Genomic DNA, 23,915 nt, shown 5'->3' with positions numbered 1-23,915 from the left:
CTACTGACCATGGCTCGGGGTTTTGCAATCCAAGGTTCCCATTTAAAGCCGAGATATGCAGCGTAGCGGTGCTTTTGCCCCCTCCTCGTGTGTGGGGGTGTGTGTGCATGTCTGGGGGTGCTGGGCAGGCACGCTCTTCACTGGACAAGCCGAGCGGTCCCAGGACACAGGCCCCAGCCAGGGGCGCGGAAGCTGCAGCCTCCTGCACCGACCTCCGGCCGAGACCCCGCGCGGGCAGCTCCGCACGCGGCTGACGCTGGCACCCCGGAACCTGCCAAACTTCACCGCGAAGCTGGAGGGAAACGAGCAACAAGTCGCAGCCGGAGAAGCGAGCCCAGCGGGGCCGCTGAGCAGGAACAGGCGCCCCCTGCGCCCGACTAGCTCCGACCGCCGCGTCCTGGATGCGCGATGCTCCCGTCCTCCGGGGGCCACCTGCCCGTATCACCGCCCCCCAGTGAGGTGGCCACGGATGACCCCCCTAAGCCGGACGCTGAGCGCAGTGCAGGGGGCGGGGGGAGGTCGGGCGTGGGGCTGCATCTCGCAGACGTTCGCACTCGGATGTGACTCCGAGCCCCCCTAGAGGACACAGGATGAGCCGCAGCCGCCAGGTGGGCGGAGCGCATGCGCATCACGCCTGCGCCAACTCCCAGAATGCCCTGGGAGACTACCGTCGTGCCTAGCGCCTGTGAGGTCCCCAAGAGGCCTGGCTTCCCTGGGGCGAGGCCGTGACCCTTTCCTCGTCGGGGCGTCTCTTCGTTGTCTTAATGAGGCCTTCAGGTGAGCAGCTTTTAAAAAAAGTTTTTTGATAAAGTGGAATTAATCTTTTTTTTCTTTGAATTTTACGTATTTTGTGTACCGTATGGAAGAAGTCTCTGCGAAGTGAAGGTCGTATGTATTTTCCCCAAGCTTTCTTCTAGAAGTTTCTGATCTGTATATATTTTTAAAGATTTGAGGTTTTTTTTTTTATGTTTTGTTTTGTTTTTGTTTTTAGATTTGAGATTTTAGATATTTATTCATGAGAGAGAGAGAGAGGCAGAGACACAGGCAGAGGGAGAAGCAGGTTCCCTGCGGGGACCCGGATGTGAGACTCGGTGCCGGGACCCGGGTCACGTGTGAGGCGAAGGCAGGTGCTCAACCGCTGAGCCCCACGGGTGCCCCTAGAAGCTTCTGATTTTTAAGTCTTATATGTAAATTTATATAATCCATTTGGAATCAGGTTTTTTTTTTTTAATATATATATGACATGATGTAGGAGTGAGGGTTTAGTTTTTTGCTCTTTGGGGTTCTTTGTTTTGTTCTGCAAAAAAAGTGACTGTTATTTCTGTGTCTTTTGTTGGAAAGATTATACTTTTGCCAATGAATTACCTCGGCACTTTAATAAAAATAAGTGGGATCTACGTATGTGTAAGTCAACATGTGGATCCTTGTTTATGCTCCAACAACTTACCCATCTGTGCTTATGACAATACCATACAATCCTGATTATTCTAGCTTTATAGTGTCATAGCATTGGACTGCAAGCCCTCCAACTTTTAAAAAAAAATTGTTAGAAAATTTTATATATAAAATATATATTTTATCAATTGGTTATGAATATATATATATATAAATTGGTTATGAATATAAATTGCAGAATAAGAAGTCACATTCTACAAGAAGTTTGCCAAGATTTTGTTTGGAATAACATTCAATCTATAAATCGCTCTGGGGAGAATTATCACTTGGACAAAATTGAGTTTTACAAATCATGGACACCATGTGGTTTTTCCATTTGCTTGGGCCTTCTTTAATTATTTCCAGAGATGCTTTGTAGTTTTCGGCATATAGGACTTGCACAACTATGTTAGAGTTATTCCTGAACATTTTCTTTAAATAATATTACAAATGGATTTTTAAATTGATTACTCACTTCAGGTATATATAAGGTAAATTAATTCTTGTAAATTGATATCTTTTTCCTTTTTTCTTTTTTTTTGATATCTCTTTTTCTACAAACTTTCTAAACCCACTTAATTCTAGAAGTATTTTTTGAACTTTGTTCATACACACTAATTGTTTTGAAAATATTTTTTTTTTAAATATTTTTTCTAAGCTTCTACCTTTCCAGTGGGTATGACCCTTTTGTTTCTTTTTGCCTCTTTGCCTCATTCTGTGTCATTGTAACACATTTATATTAGCTTCCTTGAAGTCTTTAGCAGTTAAATTCAAAATATGAGTCTTTTTGGAATCAAATTTTTATTGGCCTTTTTTCCGCCCTTGATGATGGGGCTCACTTACCTGTTTCTTTACATATCGAGTAATTTTGGCTTATTTTTTATTATCTTTTTACTGAGATGTAATTGACATATCACATTGTGTAAGTTTAAGTTGTACATGTTGGTTTGATACATTTATATACTGGGATATGATTGCCACTATAGCAATGAGCAAACACCTCTATCACATCATAGTTATCATTTGTGTATGTGTGTCTGTGCACGCATGTGTGGTGAAAACAATTACGATCTACTCTCTTAGCAACTTTGAAGTTCATATTATAGTATTGTTGATTATAATAGCTATGCTGTGCATTAGATGGCAGGACAAGCTTATCTACCAGTGGCAATGGAGATGTTTAAAGATAGTGATTCTGGTTTAAAATTGGGTATTTTATATAGTTGGTTGCTGAGTTTTATAGGCAATAAACTTTCCTGTATTAATATTTAACATTTGCCTGCAAGGCTGTTGTTATTGTTTTTGCTGGCTCTCTATGAATCTCTCCTCTACACAAGTAGTTTAGTTTCTGCATAATATATAATCTGATATTTTCAATATTCACATGGTGGATCTTGTTCCAAGTTATCTGTAGTGATAGTTTTGTACCTCTCATAATGTTTATTTCTGTGTCCTTTTTTTTTTTAATCCATTTTAAGAGATTTTCTTCAGACTTATCTAACAACTGATTAGTTGTTCCACTGGCTTACTGCATTTTAGTTTGTTTGTTTCTTTTGTTTTTAGTTTGTTTATTTTTTTGTGCTGACTGGATTAATTCTGCTCATTTCTCTTTTTAGTGTAGATTTGAATGGATTGTTCACTTCCATGACATTTTTCCTATTTCTTCTATTGAATATTTGATATTTTCTTGCTTTTTAATATTAGGCAGTTTTTCTCTTGCAGTTTTTCTCTTGCATTAAAGCCATGTATTCTTGCTTTCTGTGCAAACAGAACAAAACAAAATGAAGATGACAAAAATTACCCCAGAATGTTCACCTTTCAGTTTCCTAGCAAAGCTTTTTAATTCTGTTTTTTAGTTTTCTAGTTAGAGATAGAAATGCTGAATTTCTAGTACAGTTCCTTGATTTTTAGCACCTTATTTTTTTCTTTTCTACTGTTCTTTCTTTTTATTTCCTTTGCCTCACTTTCAAGTTCTTAGAGTTTTTATGGTACACCAAAGGTTAGGTTTTCCCTTCCACTTCATGACTAGACATCTCCAAATGTACATTGCCAATTGCCACTAGCATCAGTCCCTAACTTCAGCTTGTGACTTGCAATGTTTACAGCTACCTACTCTACTTTTAAAAAATACTATGTACATGGAGAACATGGAATTTCAGAGGCTGAAGGAAGGGTAATCTTAACTTACTAGTGAATTTCTTAAATGAGGAAACTCATGTCTGCCATCTTCTCTGAGCATGCTCCAAGTTTCTGGGTCCACGCATGATGGGTGATCACTATAAAAATAAAATTTCTTTCTACCTTTTTTTTGTCCTCATGAAGTAATTTTGGCTTATGCCGAAACAAGTCTAGCTAAGTTTTTCATAACTGAGCTTCAGATACTTTATTAGTAAGAGATTTGCCCATCTTTCACTTACTGAGAGTTTTCATTTTCTATGTATATTCCTGCATAAAGTGTTGAGACCCTACATTGGTGGATGCTTAGCCATATGCCATTTTGATCTGAATGTGTCTAGAGATAATTTCTTTATGCTTCCATGATTAAACCCCATCTATTCCCTTTGAAGAAGAAAATCTTGATTTTTTTTTTCTTTTGTGAGAAAGAATGTTAGGAAGCTGAGCTATAAATCCTTCATCCTCTTCTATTTTTTCATAAGCCATCTCTGTTTTCGGAGCTTTTTTTTTATATTTCCAAAAGTCTTATGCCAGACTGCATCCAAAAAAACAATTTTAAGACCTGGACTCTACTTATGACAAGATTTCCAAGAGTTTATATAAATTAAAATGGTGGCATTTGCCTCAGTATATTCTGTTTCATCTATAGATGAAAAGGCATAAATTGAAGATAAAACTCACTGTGATTCTTTAAAAAGATTTTATTTATTTAGTTGAGAGAGAGAGTGTGTGTGCACAAGCAAGAGGAGACACAGAGGGGCAAGCAGACTCCTCCTGAGTGCAGAGACCAATGCAGGGCTTAGCCCCAGCACCCTGAGATCATGGCCTGAGCCGGTCAGATGCTTAAACAACTGGGCCATTCAGGTGCCCCACAACTTACTGTAATTTTAAAATTAAAACTTGTGAGTAAAGAGAAACTGCCATTTAAGTTATTATTAGATTGATTTGTCTTCACTACAAGGCTTTAAATTATTTTAAGTATGAGTAGTGTCCCTTTTCTTATTAGTGATTCATTTGTGCTAGCAGTAAATATCTGTTGAATTAATTATTAGTATGGTATTCTAAATTTGAATGAGGAAACACATGAAGTATCACTCTATTCAGTGTTTCAAAAGCAAATATCAATTTAAATATTAAAATTTATAAATGTAGATTAAATGTGATATCTTTTGCCTGCTGTTTAGAATTTACTCTAAGATATAATGAATAGGGTCAGGAAGCCCAAGGTCTCATTTTGCTTTCTTCAGTAGTTATTACTTGTATGACTCTGAGTGGGTATCTTTATTTCTCTAGTACAAATTCTGTATTTCCAAAATGCTGATAGAATACCTGCATTGCATTTTGCATATCTCCCACTCCCATGACTGAATATAGTAATAGCTGAAACAAATATGGCTATTAAGTGATAGTCAAATCATAATTAATATTACCAACTAATTTAGAGAATGATTCTGGATACACACATGTTTATTAAATAAATGAATAAGTGGAGAAGTATATCTGACTATATGCTTAAGTCCATACAATGTCCCCAAATATGATACCCTTGATTTTAACCACTGCTTGCCATTTCTTTTCTTTTCTTTTTTTTTTTTTTAAAGATTTTATTTATTTATCCATGAGAGACACAGAGAGGCAGAGACACAGGGAGAGGGAGAAGCAGGTTCCATCCAGGGAGCCCGCTCTGGGACTGGCTCCCAGGACTCCAGGACAACGCCCTGGGCCGAAGACAGGCGCTAAACCGTTGAGCCACCCAGGTGTCCCATATGCTTGCCATTTCACCTTAGAATATTGTTAGATCAATCGATCTGATCATTTTGTATGTTCTTCTCACTGCTAGTAGAAAAATTAAAATTTTTTGGTATGAAAAAATTTTAAAAATAAAAATATAAAAATATTTTGATATGACATGTTGAGTACTTCATAACTTTTCTTCTTAGAACCTTATGTAATCTCATCTCTAGCTACTGAACCCTCTTCTGTTTTTCTTTGTGTGCTTTATATCTTGTAGGATATACAAACTGCTTGTAAATACCTGAGCATGCATGACTTGTTGCCTTTAATCACAGCCTTTGTTATTGCAGAAATAGCCTAACCTTTTTTGATTTATCCATCAAAATTAAATTTTCAAGTCCAGGGTCAAATATTACCTTATCTTGGAATCATTCTAAATTTGCCAGACATAAATGCTAACTCTTTGGAGCTATCCTATGATTTTGTTTAAACCTTTACATATCATCAAAATGTGCATAGTTGTATTGCTAATTTATTCTATCTATTACTACATAATGAACCCTTTGAGAGTAGGAACTAATTGTTTTCAAATTTGACATAAATGCAGGCTACTTTTCATGCAAATAAATTTGAGTTAAAACCATGAACATTTAAACAGTTATTTGATGCTAAACAGGTAATTTAACTTTCTTTGTCTCAGTTCGCACATTTATAAAATTGAGACTATAATGCCTAGGGAAATGGCTTTTTAGAACAATTAAATTATATTGTTTATGTTATTATTAATATTATTTTTGCTTTTTCTTAAACTGGTCATAGTATTCATTCTTTTCCACTCCTGTACTGAATTCAGCACTCTCTTCAGATAAATAAAAAATATTTGTTGAAAAAATTATTAGAAATTTGACTATATGCCTCTCTAGCTATGTTTTACATATCACTTGTTGAAAAGTGTATGCTCACCAATCAAGTACACTCATCAAGATGGACTTCAAGGACATTAATAGTTAGAGTCTGACCTTACATTTCAGTTAGGAATTGGGTTGCTGATAAAATATTTAAAGCAAGAAGAGTTTAATATTAAATTTCACTTTAGGTAGTAACCAAGTTAAACACTGCATCTAAGAAAAAGGAATACTCTAATTACTGTCAAATCACTGTGATCACTCAGTGACATTTTTGCTACTGTATTCTCATCAGGCTTGACCTTCCATTCTGCAAAGTCTTCAAAATACTGAATGAACTGGCGATTTATTGATTATACCTTCATACTAATGCAGTGTAACATTTCACATGCAATTGGGATACTTATTACTTTGAAGAATAAAGTGGCAGAATGAATCCCACTGGACTGTTAAAAGCAAAGAACACTGCAAAAAGGTATTGGATTATTTGATCTAAAAATGAGCACATGTTTTATTGGTAGCACTTACCTGTCTTTTCAGACTTTTAAAATATATGTTAATCAGGCAATGTGAAGAGCCATCATAGAAAGTTACTAACTAAAGAGAAAACTGCAGAGAGGTTACTGTGGTAGGAGTCAGCTTGTGGTAGGAGTCAGTTAGACTTTGCTGCTGGCTAAATGTCTCTTAAGAGATAGTTCACCTCTTTGAGGCTCAGTGTCTTATGAGTGAAATGAAGAGAATTGACTTGTAACTTCAATGATGATTGCCAAATTAAAAATTTTGTGATAGAGAGGTATTAAATATATCTAGTATCTGTAGCTTTATATTTATATTTTTGTGTATAGCTAGGTCTGTCCATCTATCTTATCTATCACATGTATCTGTGTATATGTATATCAAGTTTATAGGTATGTTTACATTTACAGTTGTCTGCATGGATGTGATAATAGTTTAAGAGTATTTCATGTAGAGTATCATTAATCTGTAATCTCATTTTTGGAACATAGTGTACAATTTATTTTCCAATTAAACCATTTTTTTAAATATTTTATTTATTTATCCATGAGACAGAAAGAGAGAGAGAAGCAGAGACACAGGCAGAGGGAGAAGCAGGCTCCATGCAGGGAGTCTGATGTGGGACTCGATCCCAGGTCTTCAGGATCATGCCCTGGGCTGAAGGCGGTGCTAAACCGCTGAGCCACCCGGGCTGCCCTCCAATTAAACCATTTTTAGGATGGTAGTGAATAAAGAGACATCAGTTTACAACACTTACAGTCTCAAGAAAATGCTCAGTGGGTTATTTGGAAACGTGCTTGAATGTTGTTAATTAAAAATTACCTTATAACTTAAAAACACAAAACAAACTATCTGATTTAATTGAATTAGTGGGATATAAGAATAACCATCTAATTTACCATATCATTTAGTAAAGAAAAGATTGGATTATCTTATCTGATACTTGTTTTTTGTGATTGAAAATGTGCTTTTAGTCATTACTTTCTGAGTCAAAGGTCTTACTGTAAGTACTTTTAGAGTTAGAACAATAATTATATTTCTCTGTTTTCAGTCATGATATCTTTTAATAGCACCTTGTGAGCAAAACTGACATAGCATAGAGCTCATAAGAATATAGGTATCATTCTTTCCTTTTTTTTTTTTAAAGAGATTTATTTATTTATCTATTTATTTATTTATTTATTTGAGACACACAGAGAGAGACAGGCAGTCATAGGCAGAGGAGAAGCAAGGCTCCCCTCAGCGAGCTGGATGTGGGACTCAGTCCCTCAACCCAGGATTACACCCTGATGCTAAGGCAGATACTCAACCACTGAGCTACCCAGACATCCCAAGAAGTGCTGATTTCTGAAATATTTGAAAAGAATACTCCGACAACAGAGACCAGTACGTGAATCTATAAAATGTGAATTAAAACTCCATCATTATTTCTATGAATTGATAATATGTAGCTAAAAATTGTAGTCTCAGTTCTTAATTCAGTAACTTATGATCTTTTGACTTTCTTTTTCAAGGCACAAGAGTTTTCAAAGTTCTTATCCTCCACCAACTTCATTTTTGATTTAAAGGCAAAATGATGGAACTTAAAATATTAGTACAAATGGTCAATATATTTGTAAAAAATTGGTGCATCACAAACCTGAATATACTTAGGGAATACCTAATAATGCAGATTTCTCATTCATTAATTTTAAGTGATCTAAAAAATCTTCCAGATGATGACGAGGTAATTGGTCTCTGACTCCACAGTATATAGCAAAGTATATGCTTTAAATGGTGGTTCATCCTCTGTATATACTAAGAGTTTCTGAGAAGGAGAAAAATAAAAGTCTTAAATAATTTCAAAGGAAGAGATTGTGTCCTTTTGAGGAAGGATTTTGTAATGTTACAGTAAATATAAGCGGCAGCTATTCCCCAAAGAGATTGATGGTCATTTATCAAATAATTGTGTACTGAATAAAGACATCTTTTAAGGGCTTTGGATATAGAGAAACTATTGTCAAGAGACCCAAAATGCTATCATAATTCCCCTCTTAAAGTGGGATTATTCAGAAACTCTATGATAAGGACTTGGTCCTGGTCCAAGGTCACTTCACGTGAAGTCTATGAGTTTACAGATCCAATATTTGGCTATTTCACCTTTCTCTGAGTATGTAATTGGAGTAAACATTGTTAGCAGAACACTAACATTGGGCCTCTTGACCTGTGCAGTCGGCTCTGTTATTGAGGAAAAAGCCAAAAAATAAAAGCCCTTATGACTTTTCTCCTTTGACCAACTTAGTAAAATGGAAGCAGTAATGTATCACAAGTGCAATGACAGAAATTAGAACCATTCATACAGACTTAAAGAATGCAGTGCTTATGGCATTCATTATTTGCTTTTGCCCAAATTATACCTGTAAATTTTGGCAGGAAATTATGAACTTAACTTAAGCTTAAAAAGAGGCTAGAGCCCCAGTTTGCACTGCCTCACTTGATGTGGTATTTTTTTCTAGAAAATGTTATGACAGCCTCTGGCACTTGATATTCAGATACTGATCTAGCACATTCTTTCTTTTCCGTCCCATTAGGAAAACACATCAGACACTAGTAATTTTAGTAGTCATTTTTAGTCTTGTCCTGGAGCAGAGTTAACTCTCCTGCCCTCTGTCCCTGTATAGTCCAAATAAATTTTTCTTATACTGACATTTAACAGAACATCTACTGAGGGGGCAGCCTGGGTGGCTCAGCAGTTTAGTGCCTGCCCTCAGCCCAGGGCATGATCCTAGAGTCCTAGGATGGAGTCCCATGTCGGGCTCCCTGCATGGAGTCTGCTTCTCCCTCTGTCTCTGCCCCTCCCCCCCACCAATCTCTCTGTGTGTCTCTCCTGAATTAATATATATTTTAAAGAAGGAACATCTTGGTGACGCTATATAATGATTTGATCACCAATATGCCAGATAAACTGGTAAGATACCTTCATACCAGTGGTTAGAAGATGAACTCTCCAAGTCTTTCATGATCAGTGAGATATTTAGGAATGGAGTGTTTTTGAGCATACTGGCATACTTTATCCAGAAAAAAAGGCAGTATATTTCTTCTTGAACCTCTAACAACTAAAAGAGGCATAATGTTTGATCAGCTTCTTTTGAGTTTTGGAAAGAACATGTATAATACTCTTTTGGAATACTTCTTGATCTATTTGCCAGGTGGCTCAGAAGGTTGCCATTTCTGAAAAGTCTCTAAAGCAGGTCCAGACTATGGTCCAAGTATCTATAGTGTATAATGATGCCTTTCAAGGCTCCTGGCAAATCATGATAGAGGTGTCTCAGTGCAGACTTCTAGGTTCTGGAGCAAGGGCATGCCACTTTTGACTGATGTGTTGCCCTTCAAATCCATATTTTAAAAATATTTTTTAATCATGACTAACGTTGAATAAAAACCAGAGCAACAGTAGTGTAGAGGCTGCTTTTAGGCAAATAGGCTTGAGCAATGGAATGCAGACAAGCTCATCAGGCTGCCCACCTTAAGATATGCATAGGCCCCAACTGACCAATGGGCTACTTACAAGTAGGCAGTTACCAAAAAAGAATTACATATGTCACCTTACCTCCTCATCTACCCCATCCACTGCCTCACTGCAGACAGCCTCTCCTTTGCTCTCCTGCCTGCTGCTCCTTTGTTGTGCATTCACTAAGCTTCTCTCTCCTTTGTTCTGCCATCAGCTTCTAACCAGTCACCCCACATTTGGGGACCCCCATCCAATCAAGAGGCATCCCATTTAGACACTACAAGTACCACTGTCAGTGATACTCTGTGTCCATTCCCTTGGTCTGAACAAATTTCCCACAGAGCACAACACACAGAGCCCTTCACATTCGAGTACAACACTTCTCTTAGAAGTCGATTTAACAATCATCATGTGTTTATTCTTCCTTCATGACGATCTCATCCCAGTGTAGTAGGTTAAAAATTATGTATTTGAAATCTCTTTGTAGGATGGCCTCTAGGAACTCAAATAACATGTTTTATATAATAGATTTCAAAATTCAGTATTATTTATAACAAAAATGTTTGCTTTTTCTTTGTGCTAGTATTATGTTTTCTTGATTAATACTGAACTTTGCAGTTTCAATCAGAGCATGCTAATAATGGACACTTCCCTATTAATATTAGAGCATGTTGCCATACATTTAATACTATAATGCCAATTAGTACCTTACTATCCAAAAAGCTTAGCAGTAAGGATTTAGAAAAAAAATACTTGGCAAATAAGGCAGATATGAATATCCAGGGAATGCTTTTAAGAATATCCAGGGAATAGCAAGATATCTTCCACCTAAGTAATTGGCTTTTCTCAGAAGAGAGAGAAAGAGAGATTGAGACAAAATAAAACCAAAGGAAAAAAAAATAAAACCAAAGGTTTGGGTTCTTGTTCCAGTTCTGCCACTTACTTTATGGTCTTGGACAAGTTACCTCCTTTTTTTGGGTCTTACAGGATTTTCTATAGATTCAATGAGAAAAAAATACATAAAGTTTTTTAAAAATTATATTACAATACTATTAAAGATACATTTTTAAAAACAAAGCAAGATTTGTATGTGTGTGTGTATAGTCAGGTTTTTGCCACATGGATATAAGTCCTCATTGTTAAAATCAATCACATAATTCTGTTTTTAATTTTTGAGATGACTTGATAGACCAATATATACATATTATACACCAGGATCTATCTTTGCTGCTTGAGGTTGAAAGTATGGTGATATAAAGATGAGAAAATGAAGTGGTAGGTGGTTATTTAAAAATATTTTTAGTGTTTCAATGACTACTTCGGACATGAGGTAATCTGTAATTTTTATATTATAGAAGAAAACAGTAAAAAAGAACACTAATTTTGTATTGCCTTCACACTTAATCCAAATACCAGTAAAAGCCAAAACTAACAAAAATATTTCCATAATCTTTATCAAGTTAACACTAGTTACTTAGCTTCTGGTATACTTTTTTCCTCCAGGCTTAAGTGAAAAACATAATGATTAAAAAAAAAAAAAAAAAAAAGAAAGAAAGAAAGAAAAACATAATGAGCTTTAATGTAAAGAAAATGTGCAAAGTAAATGCCCAAAGCTTTGGAGTCCAGCAATTTGATTTTAAAGTTTCTCATTTCTCTTACTCTCTAGCTGTTTGATAAGGAACTGGGTTTTTTAGCCCTTATGGACAATGCAAAGTAAGTGCTGAATAAATTTAACTTTTTTCCCTTGTATTCAAAGTTACTTTTGTGTGACATCTGTACTGGAACCTTGAGAAAAGCTTGCACTAAAATACCTAAACAATTGGAATCTAGGAAACATAAGATGATATATGATCTCTTCACTTAGAACAAACGTAGTAGAGGCCCAATTATCTTTTCTTTGTTACCGTTTTGCTCCTAGAGTGGATAAAAATAAAGACAATATGCCAAATACCCCTGGCTTTGATTAGAATTGAAAATACTGTCAAACACTAAGTTTTTATTTTCTCACATTGCACTCACGCTGTATTCTTTCTTTCATTGAAAAATACAGCAAGATTTTGATGAAATTTCTTTAAATGAAGGACTGATGAAAAGTATCAAATAGGCCCAAATCTACAGATCTGAGTGAGCTGGGAGATGGTGTATCTGCAGACACTTTAGTTAGGAGCTCCAAATTATGTTTAAGGGACCTGTTCAATGTATTTACACTTAGCTTCTGGGAAGATTTGATAGTGCCATGTTATATATGCAGATATACATATAGAAATGCATATGCGAGTACACATCTGCATGCATACTTTTATTTATATATGTACATCCATTTACACTTATATATTTGCATATATTTGAGTATATTTGAGTGGTTCTTTAAATATCTTATATCGGTAAAGAAATAACTTGATAATAGAATAAGTGCTTATAAATATATTTTAAAGTTGTTTGATTATGTGACATGTACATTCTGCATACTCCAAAATACCCCCTGTGAAAAATCTAGTGCTTTTTTCATCTACACATTAAACGTTTTTTAAAATAGGTTTTGAATATGAATTCGTTCTTTTCAAAATCTTGGAATATATTGATATGATATAAATGCTTCTAAAAAAGTAAATGCTTCTTTTTAAGAGCTACTTTATTTATTTATTTTTTAAAGATTTTATTTGTTCATGAGAAACACACAGAGAGGCAGAGACATAGGCAGAGGGAGAAGCAGGCTCCTTTGCAGGGAGCTGTGGGACTCAATCCCAGGATCCTGGGATGATGACCTGAGCCAAAAACAGACGCTCAACCACTGAGCCACCCACATGCCCCTAAGACCTACTTTAGTTTCAGAATATTAAACTATATCTTTGCAGAATGATTCATTCAGATGTTTAGACAAAAGACATCAGTTAATTAGGAGTTTTACCATTTAGCTACACATTATTTTTTTAAGTGGATGTTTTTTGTATGAAATGAAGTCATGCTTCAGAAAAAGTAAAAAGGAAACTGCTACTTTCAGGGGAATAAAAGATAGTTGTAATATTCTTTTATTTAATATATTGCATAAAATTTTACTTCATATATAATTTTTTATGAAATATCTAAACAATTTCTTCTGATGTAAAAAATTCAGAGTTTAATAAACTATAAGCTTTAGATATTTGACATTGATATCTCACCTCATTTTTTGCTACTGTGTGTGCATATTATTTATATATGTTAATATTAAACATGGTCAGCAACTTATATTATAATCAGGGAGATTATGATGTCCTTAAACCATCTTTTACACATAATACACAATCAATTTTCTATTGAATATTTTTCCAACTAATCTTTATACTTACGCTAATTGAATATTAAGAAATATATAATGCTGATGGTAAAACTTTTTCATATTGCAGTATATTTTCATATTCAATTTTGAAGTATATTTTTGTAAATGCATATATAATTCTTAAAGATGGATTATACTTGAAAAATACTAGGTTTTGTTGATATTTTTATTTTGTCCTGAGTTCTTAAAAATTTCCCTAGCATACAGTTATAAACAGTTCTTTTTCCATTTCTCTATGGCTACTAATGCTGTCATTTAAATTTCTATGTTCCAGTTCAATCTTAATGAAATACATATTTCATAGATTTTTATCAAGTAATTAAAAACAATTCAGAATTTTAAAACTCCCATTTCTCCCATTTTTTGATATAGTAAAATCAAATTTTTAAAAACAATTATGAAATATTTTTTAAAGATTTTATTTATTTTGAGAGAGAGAGAGCAAGAACAAGTGAGAGAGAGAGAAAGTGAGCATGAATGGTGGGGAGGAGAAGAGGGAGAGGGAGAAGCAGACTCCCTGATGATCAGGGAGCCTGACACAGGGCTCTGCCTCAAGACTCTGGGATCATGACTTGGCCAAAGGCAGACACTTAACTGACTGAGCCACCCAGGTGCCTCAGATTATAAAATTTAATCTTAATGATAATGAAAAGAAGATGACTATTAATGTAAATATTATTTTATTTTTTTAGAGATTTTATTTATTCATGAGAGACACAGAGAGAGAGAGAGGGGCAGAGACACAGGCAGAGGGAGAAGCAGGCTCCATGCAGGGAGCCCAACGTGGGACTCGATCCCGGGTCTCCAGGATCCCACCCTGGGCTGAAGGCGTGTGCTAAACCGCTGAGCCACCCAGGCTGCCCTGTAAATATTATTTGAATGGGAATATACATATCTCCCCAAAATGATATATTGAAGAAAATGATTTTTGGTTTTAGGTCTTCATATTCTGTCTTTTAATTTTTATATCCATGTCTACATACAAAGTACTATGCTAAGGAATTGTACTTTTATACTCATTATAGTTCAATTTTGATATTCACTGTTTATTTTTCCATATTTATGTATCTGAAATTGGCTTTGCACAAAATGTTTCATTTCAGACTGTTTTTCAAGAATCATCCATCCTTTTAATCATTTATTTAATAAATATTAAGTAACTAATATGTGGAATATTCTACTTTACTTGTTGTAGGAAGATAATTAAGATGAAATCAGAGGCCGGATGTTGCCTCCAAGCAAAGGGCCATATATTAGTCGAGAAATATCATACTTTTATTTAAAATCACAATACAAAGATAGCTCCAATGAAGTATATAGAGCTGTTGATAGGATTAGATAAGGCATGTGTAAACTGTATAAAACAGTGCTAATAAGTATTAGATAATGATGATGGGTGCTGGTGCTAGTGGTGGCAATAGCAGTGGTGATCATGATTATCAGTGCATATTGGTATATGACTTGAATTTGCCCAGATCCTCATTCAGACTTCTTATTTCTAAGTGTCCTAAAGTGGCTTATTTATTTTCTTACAAACAAATGTATTTTTTGACCTTTCTCTTATACATACGTATAAGGACACCATATGATAGTTAAAAGCACTGAACTCTAGAACCAAACTTCCCATTCAAATTTCATCACCCACTTATATCTGAGTGACTCAGGCAACTCAGTTTTTCTCTTTCTACTTCAATTTTGCTATCAAAATGTGAATAATAATAAAACTTTTGACTTCATAATAGTATTTTCATTATTAACTGAGTTAATCTATTAAATTAGAAAAGGGTCTAATATATAGAATTACAAATAGAGTTATTTTTTATCATAAAATCTCTCATTCTCTTTGCATTCGGGAAGTGGTGGAACTGAGTATTCCTGATTTATGGTTTCCTCCTTACATACTCTGAAAACTTTTGTTGAGTGCCTAGAACGTTTCAAACACTCAGTTAACCTCATCTCAACTTTCTCAGTCTTTTGCCTTAAAGCTGATCTTACAGTGAAATTAGCATCAGTTTTGGAGCTAAGGATACCTCAGATTATTTTTAGCTTACTTATTAACATACAACCTCAAGAATATTATTTTATATTTTTGTTGTAGTTACCTTGACTATATAAGACCATTGTGCCTTGTTGCGTAATTTTTATAAACACTGAGTCAAATAACAGAAAAATGTTTTACTCAGATCCTGGCTGTTGCTTCTTCTCTTTAGTTATCTCCTGGCAAAAGCCTATGTGCTACTGACACCCAATAATAACAAAAAGAATGTTCTTAGTCTTGTTTGATTAAGGAAAACTCTGTCCATTTTTCAAAAGTTTCTAAATATCTAGGATCGCAAAACACCCATGACATATCTATAATTAAAGGCTGTTTTACCCAACAACAGCAGGAAGAAACCACCATACAGGTTATATCATTTGTTGTAACACAGTCAAATAAAATAGATGGACTGGTTATTTCCTCAGCAACTGTATGGAATTTAAATGGAATATAGCCATAGTACTACATGTAGAGCTCATTTTCTCATTGGTGAGAGGGGAAGCAGGGCTACAATAATTATAAACAGTAAAGGAGATGTGAAAGTGGTATGTGTCTGCTTAGTACTACCATAAGTGGATGTAAAACTAAGATACCAATTTAACATCATAAGTGTTACTTTGCTTACTAATGACAATTAGATACAGGCTTTAAACTATACCATCATGTTCACTCACATAGCAGCTAAATAGTGATAAGATGTTAGAGGAGTCATGAATTGAAGAAGAATATGTCTAACTGAAAATAACTTCAACAGTCTTACAAGGATGTCAGATGAGTGAAATCTGAAGGGTAACACAGGGAGCTACATAGACTGTATACAACATTATTTCATAGAAACAATTTTAACACAATACCTTTAATCCTCCTCAAATGTTTTTTTGGAGAAGGAACAGTGTTTTTTTCTTTTTTTATAATAAATTTATTTTTTATTGGTGTTCAATTTGCCAACATACAGAATAACACCCAGTGCTCATCCCGTCAAGTGCCCCCCTCAGTGCCCACCACCCATTCACCCCCACCCCCCACCCTCCTCCCCTTCCACCACCCCTAGTTCATTTTCCAGAGTTAGGAGTCTTTATGTTCTGTCTCCCTTTCTGATATTTCCCACACGTCATCTCCCTTCCCTTATATTCCCTTTCACTATTACTTATATTCCCCAAATGAATGAGAACATATAATGTTTGTCCTTCTCCGATTGACTTATTTCACTCAGCATAATACCCTCCAGTTCCATCCACGTTGAAGCAAATGGTGGGTATTTGTCATTTCTAATGGCTGAGTAATATTTCATTGTATACATAAACCGCATCTTCTTTATCCATTCATCTTTCGATGGACACCGAGGCTCCTTCCACAGTTTGGCTGTTGTGGACATTGCTGCTAGAAACATCGGGGTGCAGGTGTCCTGGCGTTTCATTGCATCTGTATCTTTGGGGTAAATCCCCAACAGTGCAATTACTGGGTCATAGGGCAGATCTATTTTTAACTCTTTGAGGAACCTCCACACAGTTTTCCAGAGTGGCTGCACCAGTTCACATTCCCACCAACAGTGCAAGAGGGTTCCCTTTTCTCCACATCCTCTCCAACATTTGTGGTTTCCTGCCTTGTTAATTTTTCCCATTCTCACTGGTGTGAGGTGGTATCTCATTGTGGTTTTGATTTGTATTTCCCTGATGGCAAGTGATGCAGAGCATTTTCTCATGTGCATGTTGGCCATGTCTATGTCTTCTTCTGTGAGATTTCTGTTCATGTCTTTTGCCCATTTCATGATTGGATTGTTTGTTTCTTTGCTGTTGAGTTTAATAAGTTCTTTATAGATCTTGGAAACTAGCCCTTTATCTGATACGTCATTTGCAAATATCTTCTCCCATTCTGTAGGTTGTCTTTGAGTTTTGTTGACTGTATCCTTTGCTGTGCAAAAGCTTCTTATCTTGATGAAGTCCCAATAGTTCATTTTTGCTTTTGTTTCTTTTGCCTTCGTGGATGTATCTTGCAAGAAGTTACTGTGGCTGAGTTCGTAAAGGTTGTTGCCTGTGTTCTCCTCTAGGATTTTGATGGAATCTTGTCTCATATTTAGATCTTTCATCCATTTTGAGTTTATTTTTGTGTATGGTGCAAGAGAGTGGTCTAGTTTCATTCTTCTGCATGTGGATGTCCAATTTTCCCAGCACCATTTATTGAAGAGACTGTCTTTCTTCCAATGGATAGTCTTTCCTCCTTTATTGAATATTAGTTGACCATAAAGTTCAGGGTCCACTTCTGGGTTCTCTATTCTGTTCAATTGATCTATGTGTCTGTTTTTGTGCCAGTACCACACTGTCTTGATGACCACAGCTTTGTAGTACAACCTGAAATCTGGCATTGTGATGCCCCCAGATATGGTTTTCTTTTTTAAAATTCCCCTGGCTATTCGGGGTCTTTTCTGATGCCACACAAATCTTAAAATAATTTGTTCCCTCTGAAGAAAGTCCATGGTATTTTGATAGGGACTGCATTAAACGTGTAAATTGCCCTGGGTAACATTGACATTTTCACAATATTAATTCTGCCAATCCATGAGCTTGGAATATTTTTCCATCTCTTTGTGTCTTCCTCAGTTTCTTTCAGAAGTGTTCTATAGTTTTGAGGGTATAGATCCTTGACCTCTTTGGTTAGGTTTATTCCTAGGTATCTTATGCTTTTGGGTGCAATTGTAATGGGATTGACTCCTTAATTTCTCTTTCTTCAGTCTCATTTTTAGTGTATAGAAATGCCACTGATTTCTGGGCATTGATACTGTATCCTGCCACACTGCCCAATTGCTGTATGAGTTCTAGCAATCTTGGGGTGGAGGCTTTTGGGTTTTCTATGTAGAGTATCATGTCATTCGGTGAAGAAGGAGAGTTTGACTTCTTCTTTGCCAATTTGAATGCCTTTAATGTCTTTTTGTTGTCTGATTGCTGAGGCTAGGACTTCCAGTACTATGTTGAGTAGCAGTGGTGAGAGTGGACATCCCTGTCTTGTTCCTGATCTTAGGGGAAAGGCTCCCAGTGCTTCCCCATTGAGAATGATATTTGCTGTGGGCTTTTCGTATATGGGTTTTAAGATGTTGAGGAATGTTCCCTCTATCCCTACACTCTGAAGAGTTTTGATCAGGAATGGATGCTGTATTTTGTCAAATCCTTTCTCTGAATCTAATGAGAGGATCATATGGTTTTTGGTTTTTCTCTTGCTGATATGATGAATCACATTGATTGTTTTACGAGTTTTGAACCAGCCTTGTGTCCCGGGAATAAATCCTACTTGGTCATGGTAGAACAGATCAACAAAACCAGGAGTTGGTTCTTTGAAAGAATTAATAAGATAGGTAAACCATTATCCAGCCTTATTAAAAAGAAGTGAGAAGATTCAAATTAATAAAATCATGAAAAAAAAATCATGAATGAGAAAGGAGAGATCACTACCAACACCAAGGAAATACAAACGATTTTAAAAACATATTATGAACAGTTATACGCCAATAAATTAGGCAATCTAGAAGAAATGGACACATTTCTGGAAAGCCACAAACTACCAAAACTGGAACAGGAAGAAATAGAAAACCTGAAGAGGCCAATAACCAGGGAGGAAATTGAAGTAGTCATCAAAAACCTCTCAAGACACAAAAGTCCAGGGCCAGATGGCTTCCCAGGAGAATTCTATCAAACGTTTAAGGAAGAAACCATACCTATTCTACTAACGCTGTTTGGAAAGATAGAAAAAGATGGAGTACTTCCAAACTCGTTCTATGAGGCCAGCATCACCTTAATTTCAAAACCAAGGACCCCACCAAAAAGGAGAATTACAGACCAATATCCCTGATGAACATGGATGCAAAAATTCTCAGCAAGATACTAGCCAATAGGATCCAACAGTACATTAAGAAAATTATTCACCATGACCAAGTAGGAACAGTTTTTACCTACATATGTTTCAAAGCTCACATGTACTACAACTAGGTTTACATTATATTTCACCCTTTCATTGTTTATGTATGTCTATATTTGCTACAACAGGTTTAAATATCATTTTTAAATATTAAGGGTTATTTATAAATTTTAATTAGAGGGTATATATGTATATGTGCTATATATGTGTGAATAATCTGCAACAAGATGCTTAAAGCAATTTTTGTTTTATTATTTTGTTGTTTTAAGGATATAAGCATTTATAATTAACATATAATTTATTCATAAAATTTTATAATTTTGTATATGTATGCATATATATTCAGGATATACACATATATATTCAGGAAACAGAATTAATGTTATTTACCACTTTCTGTTTTTACTCAATCTAGAAAACTGTAAGCCAATAAGACATTTAATAGGTAATCTTTCAATTATATAAAAAATGGTGAGGGTGCATATTTCTTCTTGAGTATTTCTAAAAGAATATTATGCTAGAGAATTAAGGGTTTTCAGCCACCAAGCCGAAATTTATCTCATTTTTAGAGAGTAAGGGGGCTTATGAGCATGGATTGGCTGAAAACAGAGGATGGGGAGACTGTTACAAGACAGAAATTTGATTTCAGCAGTTTAATTAGTGCAAGAAAATTCTTTAACCATCTGGAAGATATAAAAACAGGAATCATTTTTTTCCTAACGTACCATCTTACAGTGAAACCTTACCTTAAACACACTTTCCAAACTCCATTTTTACTCCATAAAATATGACTGAAAACAAGATTTTTTAAAAAAGAAAAAAAAAATTAAATCCGAAGTAGCCAGAAGGAAATAAATAATCCAGGTAAGAGTAGAAATCAGTAAAATAGAAAATAGAAAACTATACACAAGGAAGCCAAAATCTTTAGAAACTATCAGTAAAATTAATAAAATTTTAGCCATATAAATCAGATGAAATAGAGTGAAGACATAGATTATTATTATTAGGAATAAAAGTTGGGACATCATTATGTTTATATGCACAGAAAAGGCTGAAAGGGAAATATTGTGAAAAACTTTAAACAATGAGTTTAACATCTTAGGTGAAATACATGATTGTTTTTTGAAAGTTACGAACCACCAAAACTCACTCCATAAGGGATCTATGACCTGAATAGCTCTACATCTAACATAAAAAGTTAACTTTTTTGAAAAAAAATCTTAAATGAAAATTTTAGACAATAGTAAGAGACTTTTTCAAATTTTAAGAAGAAATAATACCATGTTTCTTTGTAGTCCTCCAGATAGTAGAACATGACAAAAGTCAGCATTGCCCTGACAACAAAAACAAACACATTCCAGAAAACAAATACTGGAGACAGGTATCCCTCTGGAACACAAACATAAAGTTTTCAATAACATTTTATAAAGAGACAGTATAACATAATCAAGTATGATTTATCCCAGGAATGAAATGTTGGCTCAACATTAGAAAGTGAATTTTAAATACTAATACATTTTTAAAAATGAAAAATCAGCTCCTCTAGTCCATTTTCCCTTCATTACTAAAACCAGTTCAAAACTCCCCTTCTTGAGGCAGCAGCGTTCCCTGCTTTGCCTTACCTGCTAATACTCTTTTAGATTCAGCCCTGGAGTGCTCAGAGTTACCATCTATTTTCTCTGATAGCTCATATTGCACTGAAGCTACAGTTGGGTACACTGTGACCCCACTTGTCTCTGCCTGGAATTCACCATGGCCTGGGAGCTGGACCTGGGCTTTTATTCTCACTCTGCCTCCAGTGGTTCATTCAACCTGTCTGAACTCCATCTCCTCTGGAGGGGTTTCGAAACTCTGGTGTTTCTTCACCTCTTCCCTATGGCCCATGGGAACAAAATCACACAGAGTAATGGAACTTGGACTTAAACATCATGTTCGAGGTATACCTGGTAGGGTCAATTCCCAGCACTTCATCATCCCCCATCATCCCATCATTCCTTACCTCTGTCCAAGGAAAAGCAGCATTCACATCCAAGTGGCCATGCCCCTGGGCTATGAAGCCATGGACCACTATACCTTTGACCTCTTTGACAATGAGAGTGTATGCAACCCTGTGGTTTATGCCAAGGTGAAGATGATTCTCATCAGTGAGAATGACTACTGGCCATCATAAGCCATCCCTTGTACAATGTCAGCTTGTGTAAGAATGTCATTTTGGGGTCCTCTGGGCTGACAGTTCTGGAGTTCTGTAACTCATGTGAAAATCTGTGAGCCTGCTTTGTTCTCTTTGCCTTTGCTGTGTGCTGGTTTTTCCATATCACTTTTGAGAGCCTTTGTTTTCTCATCTTGAAAATAGGCATGTAACCTCCAGGCTGCTGTCAAAGTGTGAATGCTGGATGTGAAAGCATCCCTTGGGCAACCCCTACCCACCCCCATCTCCCAGTCTCCCACAGGGTCCTTCCAGAGCTCCTAGCAGGTAGCAAGTTTTGTGGCCACACCCACCACCCTGTTGAGGCCTGACCTGGCTTCCCTTGCCCTGCCATTTCCTGAGGTCAACCTGATCTTTCTACCTCCTTTGTTCCAGGAGTTGCTGAAGTTATAGTTGCCTGCTCAGACTCTGAAATTCCTTCTTCCTGACCTTGCAGAAAATGAAAAACCATATAATCATCTTTAATAGGTGTGGAAAACAACATTTGAAAAAATTTAATACCCGTATATTTCAAAAACTCTCAAAAGACTTAGAATATAAGGCAACTTTTTCAACCTGGTAAATAGTGTCAACATTTAACCTAGAGCTCACATCATATTCATTGGTAAAGTTCTGTCTTCCCCCTTAGATCTGGAGTAAGATCTTCTTTCTTACCACTCCTATTCAAGATCATATTGAATGTTCTAGTCAGTATAATAATAAAGCAAGGAAAAGAAAAATAATGTTGAAAATCTTAGGGAATCTACAGGAATTTTGTAGAAGTAATAGTTGAGTTTAGCATGGCAATATTTAAGACAAGTGCGCGCACGCGCACACACACACACTACACTATACTGGCAACAAACAACTAGATATTGAAATTGAAAAGTCATAGGGATGCCCAAGTGGCTCAGTAATTGATCAGCATCTGTCTTCGGCTCAAGGTATGATCCCGGGTCCAGGACTCAATACCTCACTCCCTGCGAGGAGCCTGCTTCTCCCTCTGCCTATGTTTCTGCCTCTCTCTGTGTCTCATGAATAAATCTTTTAAAAACTTGAAAATTCATGTTAACGATCACCAAAATATGAAACATTTAAGTATAATTTAACAAAACATTACAAGACCTATACCCTGAACACAATAAGATACTAATGACAAAAATTAATGAAGATAGTAATAAATAGAGATATAAGCACAGAAGGACACCATTTTGTTATAAATATATTATCTATTCAATCAAGACAATTCTATGATTCTATAAGAATGAAACTGATTCATCTAAAATGTATATTAAAATGCATGAAATTGATAACAAACAAAACAGTCACAAAAAATAAGAACACACTATAAAGCTGTAGTACACTTATTATATACACTTACTATGCAGTATATACTATATACTATATGTATACATTATATATATACTTACTATGCACTATATACTATATATAGTACAATGACTATATAAACTTAGTAAAGTTACTGTAAAGCTGTAGTAATGAAGACTTAAATTTGTAATAAAGGTATGCATATAGATCAGGGAAACAAAATAAAGAGATCCACACACATATGTTAAACTGATTTTGGACATATATATGACAAGGAGAGTCAATAGTTAAAAGATAATTTTTAAACATATGGTGTTAGATAACTGATGCCCACATGTAAAGGGTAAAGAAACTTCTACCTTTACCTCCCATAGATGCAACAAAGAAAAATAACTCCTAACCTAAAATAAGAACTAAAACTAGAGCTTTTTCGCAGTGGGTTTGCCACCAGAACGCAGGTGTCGTGAAAACCACCGCTAAACCTAAACCAAGATGGGAAAGGAGAAGACTCACATCAACACCGTCGTCATTGGACACGTAGATTCGGGCAAGTCTACCACTACTGGCCATCTGATCTACAAATGTGGTGGGATCGACAAAAGAACTATCGAAAAATTTGAGGAGGAGGCTGCTGAGATGGGAAAAGGCTCCTTCAAGTATGCCTGGGTCTTGGATAAACTGAAAGCTGAACGTGAACGTGGTATCACCATTGATATCTCCCTGTGGAAATTCGAGACCAGCAAGTATTATGTGACCATCATTGATGCCCCAGGACACAGAGACTTTATCAAAAACATGATTACAGGCACACCTCAGGATGACTGTGCTGTCCTGATTGTTGCTGCTGGTGTTGGTGAATTTGAAGCAGGTATCTCCAAGAACGG

General features: G+C 35.8%; 2 long non-coding RNA genes across 4 annotated transcripts in view; one reads left to right on the top strand and one right to left on the bottom strand.

Moving 5' to 3' along the window:
- The first annotated feature begins 658 nt into the window (after positions 1–658).
- The window catches only part of LOC144302657 (uncharacterized), a 45,481-nt gene continuing 22,224 nt past the window's right edge, over positions 659–23,915 (top strand). For 2 of the 3 annotated variants that reach the window (XR_013369631.1, XR_013369633.1), the window contains exons 1-2: positions 659–777; positions 6,544–6,723. This is a non-coding gene — a long non-coding RNA (uncharacterized LOC144302657). Of the gene's footprint in view, positions 778–6,543; positions 6,724–11,920; positions 11,968–23,915 lie in introns of all 3 variants that reach the window. The other variant, XR_013369632.1, reaches the window with a different exon arrangement.
- The window catches only part of LOC144302660 (uncharacterized), a 49,965-nt gene continuing 36,801 nt past the window's right edge, over positions 10,752–23,915 (bottom strand). The window contains exon 3 of the long non-coding RNA XR_013369640.1: positions 10,752–11,247. This is a non-coding gene — a long non-coding RNA (uncharacterized LOC144302660). The remainder of the gene's footprint in view (positions 11,248–23,915) is intronic.

Source organism: Canis aureus, chromosome 31, assembly GCF_053574225.1.
Source record: "Canis aureus isolate CA01 chromosome 31, VMU_Caureus_v.1.0, whole genome shotgun sequence".
NCBI lineage: Eukaryota > Metazoa > Chordata > Mammalia > Carnivora > Canidae > Canis > Canis aureus.
The sequence above is the reverse complement of the archived record's forward strand: the minus strand, read 5'-3'. Positions and strand labels throughout refer to the sequence as shown.